Source organism: Watersipora subatra, unplaced genomic scaffold (genome assembly GCF_963576615.1).
Source record: "Watersipora subatra unplaced genomic scaffold, tzWatSuba1.1 SCAFFOLD_128, whole genome shotgun sequence".
NCBI lineage: Eukaryota > Metazoa > Bryozoa > Gymnolaemata > Cheilostomatida > Watersiporidae > Watersipora > Watersipora subatra.
Window position 1 is genome coordinate 92,516 of NW_027045347.1, and position 12,934 is coordinate 105,449.

Consider the following 12,934-nt stretch of genomic DNA (forward strand, 5'->3'; position numbering starts at 1 on the left):
GCGTTCAAGATCTCGCCGATTCGTACGAAGGTTGCAGGCTCGTTACCGCCGCTTCACGCGCTTTAGATTATTTCGTCAGCATTTTGAAAACTACGGTAAATATTTTCCTTTTAAATAATTATAATCGCGTGGAAATGACCTTACGCGAAAGTAGGCTTTTCGCTAGAGATAATTCCGCAAAGATAAAAACTGATGGAGCAACCTTAGCTACGCGCTGGCCCGCGCTCATCACCGAACTTAGTTGCCGTCGTAACGTAGATTCCACGTTCCGGTTTGTAATTCGTTTCGAAACTTTTTGACACAATTTACCTTTTAGACTTTTACGCATCCGCGAGTACGGTTTTGTTTCATCACGATCGAAGACGATCGCTCGAGTTTACATTACGAGAATGCGTATTTTGCGGCGAAAGGCCGAGTCGAGTTTCGTTTAGTTATTTATTTTAGCTTTTAGGTAAACTCGTAACGCCGACATACGAGTTGCGCAATTAAAAGGAAATCTTAACGCGAGTTTCTTGAGCTATTACGCCGCGCAAAATGAAAACGAATCGAAATTATATCCTCTTTAAAATACACGGGTAGCAGCGGCGCATGGCTGGTGAAGATGAGGAGATTGAAGCTAGCCGGATAGCATCAAGTACTAATAATATTCATATTATCCAGTTTCGGCTAAAACCTTTGAATGGAAATGATTTTTTATTTTATATCAAAAGATAGAGCGAATTAAAAGACTTTTAAATGGAAATGATTTTTTATTTTATATCAAAAGATAGAGCGAATTAAAAGACTTTTAAATGGAAATGATTTTTTGTTTTAAATCAAGAGATAGAGCGAATTAAAAGACTTTTAAATGGAAATGATTTTTTATTTTACATCAAGAGATAGAGCGAATTAAAAGACTTTCAAGCGGAAATGATTTTTTATTTTACATCAAGAGATAGAGCGAATTAAAAGACTTTCAAGCGGAAATGATTTTTTATTTTACATCAAGAGATAGAGCGAATTAAAAGACTTTCAAGCGGAAATGATTTTTTATTCTATATCAAGAGATAGAGTGAATTAAAGAAGCTTGAAAATTCTAAATTAGTATAATTTTGATAAAAACTAAAGGTCTACAGCACCCGGTATTCCCAGGCGGTCACCCATCCAAGTACTAACCGGGCTCGACGTTGCTTAGCTTCAGTGATCGGACGAGAACTGGCGTTTTCAACGTGATATGGCCGTAGACATTTAGTAAGCTTCAACAGACGCTAATGAGAAACGTGGCAATAATCAGCGAACGCCCATTGGACAATATAGTCACGGCTTGGTGAGCATTATTATAACTCTGCGTTAATAGCGTGTCTCGAAGAGCGCATCAGTGTCTACGGCCATATCACGTTGAAAACGCCAGTTCTCGTCCGATCACTGAAGCTAAGCAACGTCGAGCCCGGTTAGTACTTGGATGGGTGACCGCCTGGGAATACCGGGTGCTGTAGACTTTTTATTTATTTTTACATCTTGCTATCTTCATCGCGATCTTCGCGCTATCTTCATCTACATGTACATGTACATGTACATGTTCATGTACATGAACATGTACTACGTATGCGTTATATATATACATATACTATGTACTATGTACTACGTACGTGTAGTGTGTAACAGTATATATAACTTTGCTGCTGCATTTCCGCGTCAAAACCCTTCTGGCAAGCGTGATCAATTAAAGCGCGACACTTTTTGTAGTCGAAGGATGTACTCTACTCGTGTATAACGAAAACTGTTGCAGCGTCCGATCTCAACATAAAAATAACATATTCTCACTTTTAATCCGAAGAAATCTCTTTTAAAGGAAGTTTGTTACTTTTTCTCGACATAAAGTGACGCGCTATCGTAGATCTTATTAGTTTACCGGCTATCTAATGTCTACGCGTGTAAAGACAGGTGAGTAGAAAGCGCCGTTCTTTGGCTTGTTCTTCTCATCTACGAGTTCGAAAGAAAACAGCCCTACATAGAAAGCTTTTACTTACGCGAACAGGTGTGTTAAAAAGATGTTCACGTCGAACCAAATAAAGCGATGCTTTAGAAATGGTGTAATAGCCTCCAAACGAGTACGCTCGCGTTCGACCGCCGCGCGAGTAGCTTCAACTCCTAACGAAACAATTGTAGTACGTCTAATATATACACGTGTAAATTAGGATTCGTTTGCTCTCTTAACATCTAAAAGAGCGGTTAATCGCGCTGCAACGAAACATTCATGCGTACCATGTAAACTAGGATTCGTTCGCTCTCTCAATATTTGAAAGAGCGGTCAATCGCGCTGCCGGTTATTCGTCCAGCTCGCTCATTAGCTATGAAAAGCTATCGAGTTACTTCGAACGCATAGCTTAAAACTTTGCCATTGCGTAACGAATATTCCCGGCTCAAACGAATCGTTGATATTGTGCAAATTAGGAGTCGTGTGTACTCTCATACTTCGACGGCGTGGTTGTTCGCGCTCGATAATATTCGACTCGTTCACTCATTGGCTAAACGCATAGCGTTCAAGATCTCGCCGATTCGTACGAAGGTTGCAGGCTCGTTACCGCCGCTTCACGCGCTTTAGATTATTTCGTCAGCATTTTGAAAACTACGGTAAATATTTTCCTTTTAAATAATTATAATCGCGTGGAAATGACCTTACGCGAAAGTAGGCTTTTCGCTAGAGATAATTCCGCAAAGATAAAAACTGATGGAGCAACCTTAGCTACGCGCTGGCCCGCGCTCATCACCGAACTTAGTTGCCGTCGTAACGTAGATTCCACGTTCCGGTTTGTAATTCGTTTCGAAACTTTTTGACACAATTTACCTTTTAGACTTTTACGCATCCGCGAGTACGGTTTTGTTTCATCACGATCGAAGACGATCGCTCGAGTTTACATTACGAGAATGCGTATTTTGCGGCGAAAGGCCGAGTCGAGTTTCGTTTAGTTATTTATTTTAGCTTTTAGGTAAACTCGTAACGCCGACATACGAGTTGCGCAATTAAAAGGAAATCTTAACGCGAGTTTCTTGAGCTATTACGCCGCGCAAAATGAAAACGAATCGAAATTATATCCTCTTTAAAATACACGGGTAGCAGCGGCGCATGGCTGGTGAAGATGAGGAGATTGAAGCTAGCCGGATAGCATCAAGTACTAATAATATTCATATTATCCAGTTTCGGCTAAAACCTTTGAATGGAAATGATTTTTTATTTTATATCAAAAGATAGAGCGAATTAAAAGACTTTTAAATGGAAATGATTTTTTATTTTATATCAAAAGATAGAGCGAATTAAAAGACTTTTAAATGGAAATGATTTTTTGTTTTAAATCAAGAGATAGAGCGAATTAAAAGACTTTTAAATGGAAATGATTTTTTATTTTACATCAAGAGATAGAGCGAATTAAAAGACTTTCAAGCGGAAATGATTTTTTATTTTACATCAAGAGATAGAGCGAATTAAAAGACTTTCAAGCGGAAATGATTTTTTATTCTATATCAAGAGATAGAGTGAATTAAAGAAGCTTGAAAATTCTAAATTAGTATAATTTTGATAAAAACTAAAGGTCTACAGCACCCGGTATTCCCAGGCGGTCACCCATCCAAGTACTAACCGGGCTCGACGTTGCTTAGCTTCAGTGATCGGACGAGAACTGGCGTTTTCAACGTGATATGGCCGTAGACATTTAGTAAGCTTCAACAGACGCTAATGAGAAACGTGGCAATAATCAGCGAACGCCCATTGGACAATATAGTCACGGCTTGGTGAGCATTATTATAACTCTGCGTTAATAGCGTGTCTCGAAGAGCGCATCAGTGTCTACGGCCATATCACGTTGAAAACGCCAGTTCTCGTCCGATCACTGAAGCTAAGCAACGTCGAGCCCGGTTAGTACTTGGATGGGTGACCGCCTGGGAATACCGGGTGCTGTAGACTTTTTATTTATTTTTACATCTTGCTATCTTCATCGCGATCTTCGCGCTATCTTCATCTACATGTACATGTACATGTACATGTACATGTTCATGTACATGAACATGTACTACGTATGCGTTATATATATACATATACTATGTACTATGTACTATGTACTACGTACGTGTAGTGTGTAACAGTATATATAACTTTGCTGCTGCATTTCCGCGTCAAAACCCTTCTGGCAAGCGTGATCAATTAAAGCGCGACACTTTTTGTAGTCGAAGGATGTACTCTACTCGTGTATAACGAAAACTGTTGCAGCGTCCGATCTCAACATAAAAATAACATATTCTCACTTTTAATCCGAAGAAATCTCTTTTAAAGGAAGTTTGTTACTTTTTCTCGACATAAAGTGACGCGCTATCGTAGATCTTATTAGTTTACCGGCTATCTAATGTCTACGCGTGTAAAGACAGGTGAGTAGAAAGCGCCGTTCTTTGGCTTGTTCTTCTCATCTACGAGTTCGAAAGAAAACAGCCCTACATAGAAAGCTTTTACTTACGCGAACAGGTGTGTTAAAAAGATGTTCACGTCGAACCAAATAAAGCGATGCTTTAGAAATGGTGTAATAGCCTCCAAACGAGTACGCTCGCGTTCGACCGCCGCGCGAGTAGCTTCAACTCCTAACGAAACAATCGTAGTACGTCTACTATATACACGTGTAAATTAGGATTCGTTTGCTCTCTCAACATCTGAAAGAGCGGTTAATCGCGCTGCAACGAAACATTCATGCGTACCATGTAAATTAGGATTCGTTCGCTCTCTCAATATTTGAAAGAGCGGTCAATCGCGCTGCCGGTTATTCGTCCAGCTCGCTCATTAGCTATGAAAAGCTATCGAGTTACTTCGAACGTATAGCTTAAAACTTTGCCATTGCGTAACGAATATTCCCGGCTCAAACGAATCGTTGATATTGTGCAAATTAGGAGTCGTGTGTACTCTCATACTTCGATGGCGTGGTTGTTCGCGCTCGATAATATTCGACTCGTTCACTCATTGGCTAAACGCATAGCGTTCAAGATCTCGCCGATTCGTACGAAGGTTGCAGGCTCGTTACCGCCGCTTCACGCGCTTTAGATTATTTCGTCAGCATTTTGAAAACTACGGTAAATATTTTCCTTTTAAATAATTATAATCGCGTGGAAATGACCTTACGCGAAAGTAGGCTTTTCGCTAGAGATAATTCCGCAAAGATAAAAACTGATGGAGCAACCTTAGCTACGCGCTGGCCCGCGCTCATCACCGAACTTAGTTGCCGTCGTAACGTAGATTCCACGTTCCGGTTTGTAATTCGTTTCGAAACTTTTTGACACAATTTACCTTTTAGACTTTTACGCATCCGCGAGTACGGTTTTGTTTCATCACGATCGAAGACGATCGCTCGAGTTTACATTACGAGAATGCGTATTTTGCGGCGAAAGGCCGAGTCGAGTTTCGTTTAGTTATTTATTTTAGCTTTTAGGTAAACTCGTAACGCCGACATACGAGTTGCGCAATTAAAAGGAAATCTTAACGCGAGTTTCTTGAGCTATTACGCCGCGCAAAATGAAAACGAATCGAAATTATATCCTCTTTAAAATACACGGGTAGCAGCGGCGCATGGCTGGTGAAGATGAGGAGATTGAAGCTAGCCGGATAGCATCAAGTACTAATAATATTCATATTATCCAGTTTCGGCTAAAACCTTTGAATGGAAATGATTTTTTATTTTATATCAAAAGATAGAGCGAATTAAAAGACTTTTAAATGGAAATGATTTTTTATTTTATATCAAAAGATAGAGCGAATTAAAAGACTTTTAAATGGAAATGATTTTTTGTTTTAAATCAAGAGATAGAGCGAATTAAAAGACTTTTAAATGGAAATGATTTTTTATTTTACATCAAGAGATAGAGCGAATTAAAAGACTTTCAAGCGGAAATGATTTTTTATTTTACATCAAGAGATAGAGCGAATTAAAAGACTTTCAAGCGGAAATGATTTTTTATTTTACATCAAGAGATAGAGCGAATTAAAAGACTTTCAAGCGGAAATGATTTTTTATTCTATATCAAGAGATAGAGTGAATTAAAGAAGCTTGAAAATTCTAAATTAGTATAATTTTGATAAAAACTAAAGGTCTACAGCACCCGGTATTCCCAGGCGGTCACCCATCCAAGTACTAACCGGGCTCGACGTTGCTTAGCTTCAGTGATCGGACGAGAACTGGCGTTTTCAACGTGATATGGCCGTAGACATTTAGTAAGCTTCAACAGACGCTAATGAGAAACGTGGCAATAATCAGCGAACGCCCATTGGACAATATAGTCACGGCTTGGTGAGCATTATTATAACTCTGCGTTAATAGCGTGTCTCGAAGAGCGCATCAGTGTCTACGGCCATATCACGTTGAAAACGCCAGTTCTCGTCCGATCACTGAAGCTAAGCAACGTCGAGCCCGGTTAGTACTTGGATGGGTGACCGCCTGGGAATACCGGGTGCTGTAGACTTTTTATTTATTTTTACATCTTGCTATCTTCATCGCGATCTTCGCGCTATCTTCATCTACATGTACATGTACATGTACATGTACATGTTCATGTACATGAACATGTACTACGTATGCGTTATATATATACATATACTATGTACTATGTACTATGTACTACGTACGTGTAGTGTGTAACAGTATATATAACTTTGCTGCTGCATTTCCGCGTCAAAACCCTTCTGGCAAGCGTGATCAATTAAAGCGCGACACTTTTTGTAGTCGAAGGATGTACTCTACTCGTGTATAACGAAAACTGTTGCAGCGTCCGATCTCAACATAAAAATAACATATTCTCACTTTTAATCCGAAGAAATCTCTTTTAAAGGAAGTTTGTTACTTTTTCTCGACATAAAGTGACGCGCTATCGTAGATCTTATTAGTTTACCGGCTATCTAATATCTACGCGTGTAAAGACAGGTGAGTAGAAAGCGCCGTTCTTTGGCTTGTTCTTCTCATCTACGAGTTCGAAAGAAAACAGCCCTACATAGAAAGCTTTTACTTACGCGAACAGGTGTGTTAAAAAGATGTTCACGTCGAACCAAATAAAGCGATGCTTTAGAAATGGTGTAATAGCCTCCAAACGAGTACGCTCGCGTTCGACCGCCGCGCGAGTAGCTTCAACTCCTAACGAAACAATCGTAGTACGTCTACTATATACACGTGTAAATTAGGATTCGTTTGCTCTCTTAACATCTGAAAGAGCGGTTAATCGCGCTGCAACGAAACATTCATGCGTACCATGTAAACTAGGATTCGTTCGCTCTCTCAATATTTGAAAGAGCGGTCAATCGCGCTGCCGGTTATTCGTCCAGCTCGCTCATTAGCTATGAAAAGCTATCGAGTTACTTCGAACGCATAGCTTAAAACTTTGCCATTGCGTAACGAATATTCCCGGCTCAAACGAATCGTTGATATTGTGCAAATTAGGAGTCGTGTGTACTCTCATACTTCGACGGCGTGGTTGTTCGCGCTCGATAATATTCGACTCGTTCACTCATTGGCTAAACGCATAGCGTTCAAGATCTCGCCGATTCGTACGAAGGTTGCAGGCTCGTTACCGCCGCTTCACGCGCTTTAGATTATTTCGTCAGCATTTTGAAAACTACGGTAAATATTTTCCTTTTAAATAATTATAATCGCGTGGAAATGACCTTACGCGAAAGTAGGCTTTTCGCTAGAGATAATTCCGCAAAGATAAAAACTGATGGAGCAACCTTAGCTACGCGCTGGCCCGCGCTCATCACCGAACTTAGTTGCCGTCGTAACGTAGATTCCACGTTCCGGTTTGTAATTCGTTTCGAAACTTTTTGACACAATTTACCTTTTAGACTTTTACGCATCCGCGAGTACGGTTTTGTTTCATCACGATCGAAGACGATCGCTCGAGTTTACATTACGAGAATGCGTATTTTGCGGCGAAAGGCCGAGTCGAGTTTCGTTTAGTTATTTATTTTAGCTTTTAGGTAAACTCGTAACGCCGACATACGAGTTGCGCAATTAAAAGGAAATCTTAACGCGAGTTTCTTGAGCTATTACGCCGCGCAAAATGAAAACGAATCGAAATTATATCCTCTTTAAAATACACGGGTAGCAGCGGCGCATGGCTGGTGAAGATGAGGAGATTGAAGCTAGCCGGATAGCATCAAGTACTAATAATATTCATATTATCCAGTTTCGGCTAAAACCTTTGAATGGAAATGATTTTTTATTTTATATCAAAAGATAGAGCGAATTAAAAGACTTTTAAATGGAAATGATTTTTTATTTTATATCAAAAGATAGAGCGAATTAAAAGACTTTTAAATGGAAATGATTTTTTGTTTTAAATCAAGAGATAGAGCGAATTAAAAGACTTTTAAATGGAAATGATTTTTTATTTTACATCAAGAGATAGAGCGAATTAAAAGACTTTCAAGCGGAAATGATTTTTTATTTTACATCAAGAGATAGAGCGAATTAAAAGACTTTCAAGCGGAAATGATTTTTTATTTTACATCAAGAGATAGAGCGAATTAAAAGACTTTCAAGCGGAAATGATTTTTTATTCTATATCAAGAGATAGAGTGAATTAAAGAAGCTTGAAAATTCTAAATTAGTATAATTTTGATAAAAACTAAAGGTCTACAGCACCCGGTATTCCCAGGCGGTCACCCATCCAAGTACTAACCGGGCTCGACGTTGCTTAGCTTCAGTGATCGGACGAGAACTGGCGTTTTCAACGTGATATGGCCGTAGACATTTAGTAAGCTTCAACAGACGCTAATGAGAAACGTGGCAATAATCAGCGAACGCCCATTGGACAATATAGTCACGGCTTGGTGAGCATTATTATAACTCTGCGTTAATAGCGTGTCTCGAAGAGCGCATCAGTGTCTACGGCCATATCACGTTGAAAACGCCAGTTCTCGTCCGATCACTGAAGCTAAGCAACGTCGAGCCCGGTTAGTACTTGGATGGGTGACCGCCTGGGAATACCGGGTGCTGTAGACTTTTTATTTATTTTTACATCTTGCTATCTTCATCGCGATCTTCGCGCTATCTTCATCTACATGTACATGTACATGTACATGTACATGTACATGTTCATGTACATGAACATGTACTACGTATGCGTTATATATATACATATACTATGTACTATGTACTATGTACTACGTACGTGTAGTGTGTAACAGTATATATAACTTTGCTGCTGCATTTCCGCGTCAAAACCCTTCTGGCAAGCGTGATCAATTAAAGCGCGACACTTTTTGTAGTCGAAGGATGTACTCTACTCGTGTATAACGAAAACTGTTGCAGCGTCCGATCTCAACATAAAAATAACATATTCTCACTTTTAATCCGAAGAAATCTCTTTTAAAGGAAGTTTGTTACTTTTTCTCGACATAAAGTGACGCGCTATCGTAGATCTTATTAGTTTACCGGCTATCTAATATCTACGCGTGTAAAGACAGGTGAGTAGAAAGCGCCGTTCTTTGGCTTGTTCTTCTCATCTACGAGTTCGAAAGAAAACAGCCCTACATAGAAAGCTTTTACTTACGCGAACAGGTGTGTTAAAAAGATGTTCACGTCGAACCAAATAAAGCGATGCTTTAGAAATGGTGTAATAGCCTCCAAACGAGTACGCTCGCGTTCGACCGCCGCGCGAGTAGCTTCAACTCCTAACGAAACAATCGTAGTACGTCTACTATATACACGTGTAAATTAGGATTCGTTTGCTCTCTTAACATCTGAAAGAGCGGTTAATCGCGCTGCAACGAAACATTCATGCGTACCATGTAAACTAGGATTCGTTCGCTCTCTCAATATTTGAAAGAGCGGTCAATCGCGCTGCCGGTTATTCGTCCAGCTCGCTCATTAGCTATGAAAAGCTATCGAGTTACTTCGAACGCATAGCTTAAAACTTTGCCATTGCGTAACGAATATTCCCGGCTCAAACGAATCGTTGATATTGTGCAAATTAGGAGTCGTGTGTACTCTCATACTTCGACGGCGTGGTTGTTCGCGCTCGATAATATTCGACTCGTTCACTCATTGGCTAAACGCATAGCGTTCAAGATCTCGCCGATTCGTACGAAGGTTGCAGGCTCGTTACCGCCGCTTCACGCGCTTTAGATTATTTCGTCAGCATTTTGAAAACTACGGTAAATATTTTCCTTTTAAATAATTATAATCGCGTGGAAATGACCTTACGCGAAAGTAGGCTTTTCGCTAGAGATAATTCCGCAAAGATAAAAACTGATGGAGCAACCTTAGCTACGCGCTGGCCCGCGCTCATCACCGAACTTAGTTGCCGTTGTAACGTAGATTCCACGTTCCGGTTTGTAATTCGTTTCGAAACTTTTTGACACAATTTACCTTTTAGACTTTTACGCATCCGCGAGTACGGTTTTGTTTCATCACGATCGAAGACGATCGCTCGAGTTTACATTACGAGAATGCGTATTTTGCGGCGAAAGGCCGAGTCGAGTTTCGTTTAGTTATTTATTTTAGCTTTTAGGTAAACTCGTAACGCCGACATACGAGTTGCGCAATTAAAAGGAAATCTTAACGCGAGTTTCTTGAGCTATTACGCCGCGCAAAATGAAAACGAATCGAAATTATATCCTCTTTAAAATACACGGGTAGCAGCGGCGCATGGCTGGGGAAGATGAGGAGATTGAAGCTAGCCGGATAGCATCAAGTACTAATAATATTCATATTATCCAGTTTCGGCTAAAACCTTTGAATGGAAATGATTTTTTATTTTATATCAAAAGATAGAGCGAATTAAAAGACTTTTAAATGGAAATGATTTTTTATTTTATATCAAAAGATAGAGCGAATTAAAAGACTTTTAAATGGAAATGATTTTTTGTTTTAAATCAAGAGATAGAGCGAATTAAAAGACTTTTAAATGGAAATGATTTTTTATTTTACATCAAGAGATAGAGCGAATTAAAAGACTTTCAAGCGGAAATGATTTTTTATTTTACATCAAGAGATAGAGCGAATTAAAAGACTTTCAAGCGGAAATGATTTTTTATTTTACATCAAGAGATAGAGCGAATTAAAAGACTTTCAAGCGGAAATGATTTTTTATTCTATATCAAGAGATAGAGTGAATTAAAGAAGCTTGAAAATTCTAAATTAGTATAATTTTGATAAAAACTAAAGGTCTACAGCACCCGGTATTCCCAGGCGGTCACCCATCCAAGTACTAACCGGGCTCGACGTTGCTTAGCTTCAGTGATCGGACGAGAACTGGCGTTTTCAACGTGATATGGCCGTAGACATTTAGTAAGCTTCAACAGACGCTAATGAGAAACGTGGCAATAATCAGCGAACGCCCATTGGACAATATAGTCACGGCTTGGTGAGCATTATTATAACTCTGCGTTAATAGCGTGTCTCGAAGAGCGCATCAGTGTCTACGGCCATATCACGTTGAAAACGCCAGTTCTCGTCCGATCACTGAAGCTAAGCAACGTCGAGCCCGGTTAGTACTTGGATGGGTGACCGCCTGGGAATACCGGGTGCTGTAGACTTTTTATTTATTTTTACATCTTGCTATCTTCATCGCGATCTTCGCGCTATCTTCATCTACATGTACATGTACATGTACATGTTCATGTACATGAACATGTACTACGTATGCGTTATATATATATACATATACTATGTACTATGTACTATGTACTACGTACGTGTAGTGTGTAACAGTATATATAACTTTGCTGCTGCATTTCCGCGTCAAAACCCTTCTGGCAAGCGTGATCAATTAAAGCGCGACACTTTTTGTAGTCGAAGGATGTACTCTACTCGTGTATAACGAAAACTGTTGCAGCGTCCGATCTCAACATAAAAATAACATATTCTCACTTTTAATCCGAAGAAATCTCTTTTAAAGGAAGTTTGTTACTTTTTCTCGACATAAAGTGACGCGCTATCGTAGATCTTATTAGTTTACCGGCTATCTAATATCTACGCGTGTAAAGACAGGTGAGTAGAAAGCGCCGTTCTTTGGCTTGTTCTTCTCATCTACGAGTTCGAAAGAAAACAGCCCTACATAGAAAGCTTTTACTTACGCGAACAGGTGTGTTAAAAAGATGTTCACGTCGAACCAAATAAAGCGATGCTTTAGAAATGGTGTAATAGCCTCCAAACGAGTACGCTCGCGTTCGACCGCCGCGCGAGTAGCTTCAACTCCTAACGAAACAATCGTAGTACGTCTACTATATACACGTGTAAATTAGGATTCGTTTGCTCTCTTAACATCTGAAAGAGCGGTTAATCGCGCTGCAACGAAACATTCATGCGTACCATGTAAACTAGGATTCGTTCGCTCTCTCAATATTTGAAAGAGCGGTCAATTGCGCTGCCGGTTATTCGTCCAGCTCGCTCATTAGCTATGAAAAGCTATCGAGTTACTTCGAACGCATAGCTTAAAACTTTGCCATTGCGTAACGAATATTCCCGGCTCAAACGAATCGTTGATATTGTGCAAATTAGGAGTCGTGTGTACTCTCATACTTCGACGGCGTGGTTGTTCGCGCTCGATAATATTCGACTCGTTCACTCATTGGCTAAACGCATAGCGTTCAAGATCTCGCCGATTCGTACGAAGGTTGCAGGCTCGTTACCGCCGCTTCACGCGCTTTAGATTATTTCGTCAGCATTTTGAAAACTACGGTAAATATTTTCCTTTTAAATAATTATAATCGCGTGGAAATGACCTTACGCGAAAGTAGGCTTTTCGCTAGAGATAATTCCGCAAAGATAAAAACTGATGGAGCAACCTTAGCTACGCGCTGGCCCGCGCTCATCACCGAACTTAGTTGCCGTTGTAACGTAGATTCCACGTTCCGGTTTGTAATTCGTTTCGAAACTTTTTGACACAATTTACCTTTTAGACTTTTACGCATCCGCGAGTACGGTTTTGT

At 39.9% G+C, this 12,934-nt stretch overlaps 10 non-coding genes across 10 annotated transcripts; 5 read left to right on the forward strand and 5 right to left on the reverse strand.

The window, feature by feature from the left end:
- Positions 1-1,106: 1,106 nt before the first annotated feature.
- Positions 1,107-1,225, reverse strand: LOC137410345 (5S ribosomal RNA). Its single transcript, XR_010981151.1, has one exon. It is a non-coding gene; the product is annotated as a 5S ribosomal RNA (ribosomal RNA).
- A 134-nt stretch (positions 1,226-1,359) lies between these two features.
- On the forward strand, positions 1,360-1,478 carry LOC137410269 (5S ribosomal RNA). The gene has a single exon (XR_010981079.1). It is a non-coding gene; the product is annotated as a 5S ribosomal RNA (ribosomal RNA).
- A 2,090-nt stretch (positions 1,479-3,568) lies between these two features.
- On the reverse strand, positions 3,569-3,687 carry LOC137410346 (5S ribosomal RNA). The gene has a single exon (XR_010981152.1). It is a non-coding gene; the product is annotated as a 5S ribosomal RNA (ribosomal RNA).
- A 134-nt stretch (positions 3,688-3,821) lies between these two features.
- Positions 3,822-3,940, forward strand: LOC137410270 (5S ribosomal RNA). The gene has a single exon (XR_010981080.1). It is a non-coding gene; the product is annotated as a 5S ribosomal RNA (ribosomal RNA).
- Positions 3,941-6,099: 2,159 nt separating this feature from the next.
- On the reverse strand, positions 6,100-6,218 carry LOC137410347 (5S ribosomal RNA). The gene has a single exon (XR_010981153.1). It is a non-coding gene; the product is annotated as a 5S ribosomal RNA (ribosomal RNA).
- A 134-nt stretch (positions 6,219-6,352) lies between these two features.
- Positions 6,353-6,471, forward strand: LOC137410272 (5S ribosomal RNA). The gene has a single exon (XR_010981082.1). It is a non-coding gene; the product is annotated as a 5S ribosomal RNA (ribosomal RNA).
- Positions 6,472-8,630: 2,159 nt separating this feature from the next.
- Positions 8,631-8,749, reverse strand: LOC137410348 (5S ribosomal RNA). Its single transcript, XR_010981154.1, has one exon. It is a non-coding gene; the product is annotated as a 5S ribosomal RNA (ribosomal RNA).
- Positions 8,750-8,883: 134 nt separating this feature from the next.
- Positions 8,884-9,002, forward strand: LOC137410273 (5S ribosomal RNA). The gene has a single exon (XR_010981083.1). It is a non-coding gene; the product is annotated as a 5S ribosomal RNA (ribosomal RNA).
- A 2,165-nt stretch (positions 9,003-11,167) lies between these two features.
- LOC137410350 (5S ribosomal RNA) lies at positions 11,168-11,286 on the reverse strand. Its single transcript, XR_010981155.1, has one exon. It is a non-coding gene; the product is annotated as a 5S ribosomal RNA (ribosomal RNA).
- A 134-nt stretch (positions 11,287-11,420) lies between these two features.
- LOC137410274 (5S ribosomal RNA) lies at positions 11,421-11,539 on the forward strand. The gene has a single exon (XR_010981084.1). It is a non-coding gene; the product is annotated as a 5S ribosomal RNA (ribosomal RNA).
- The last annotated feature ends 1,395 nt before the right edge of the window (positions 11,540-12,934 follow it).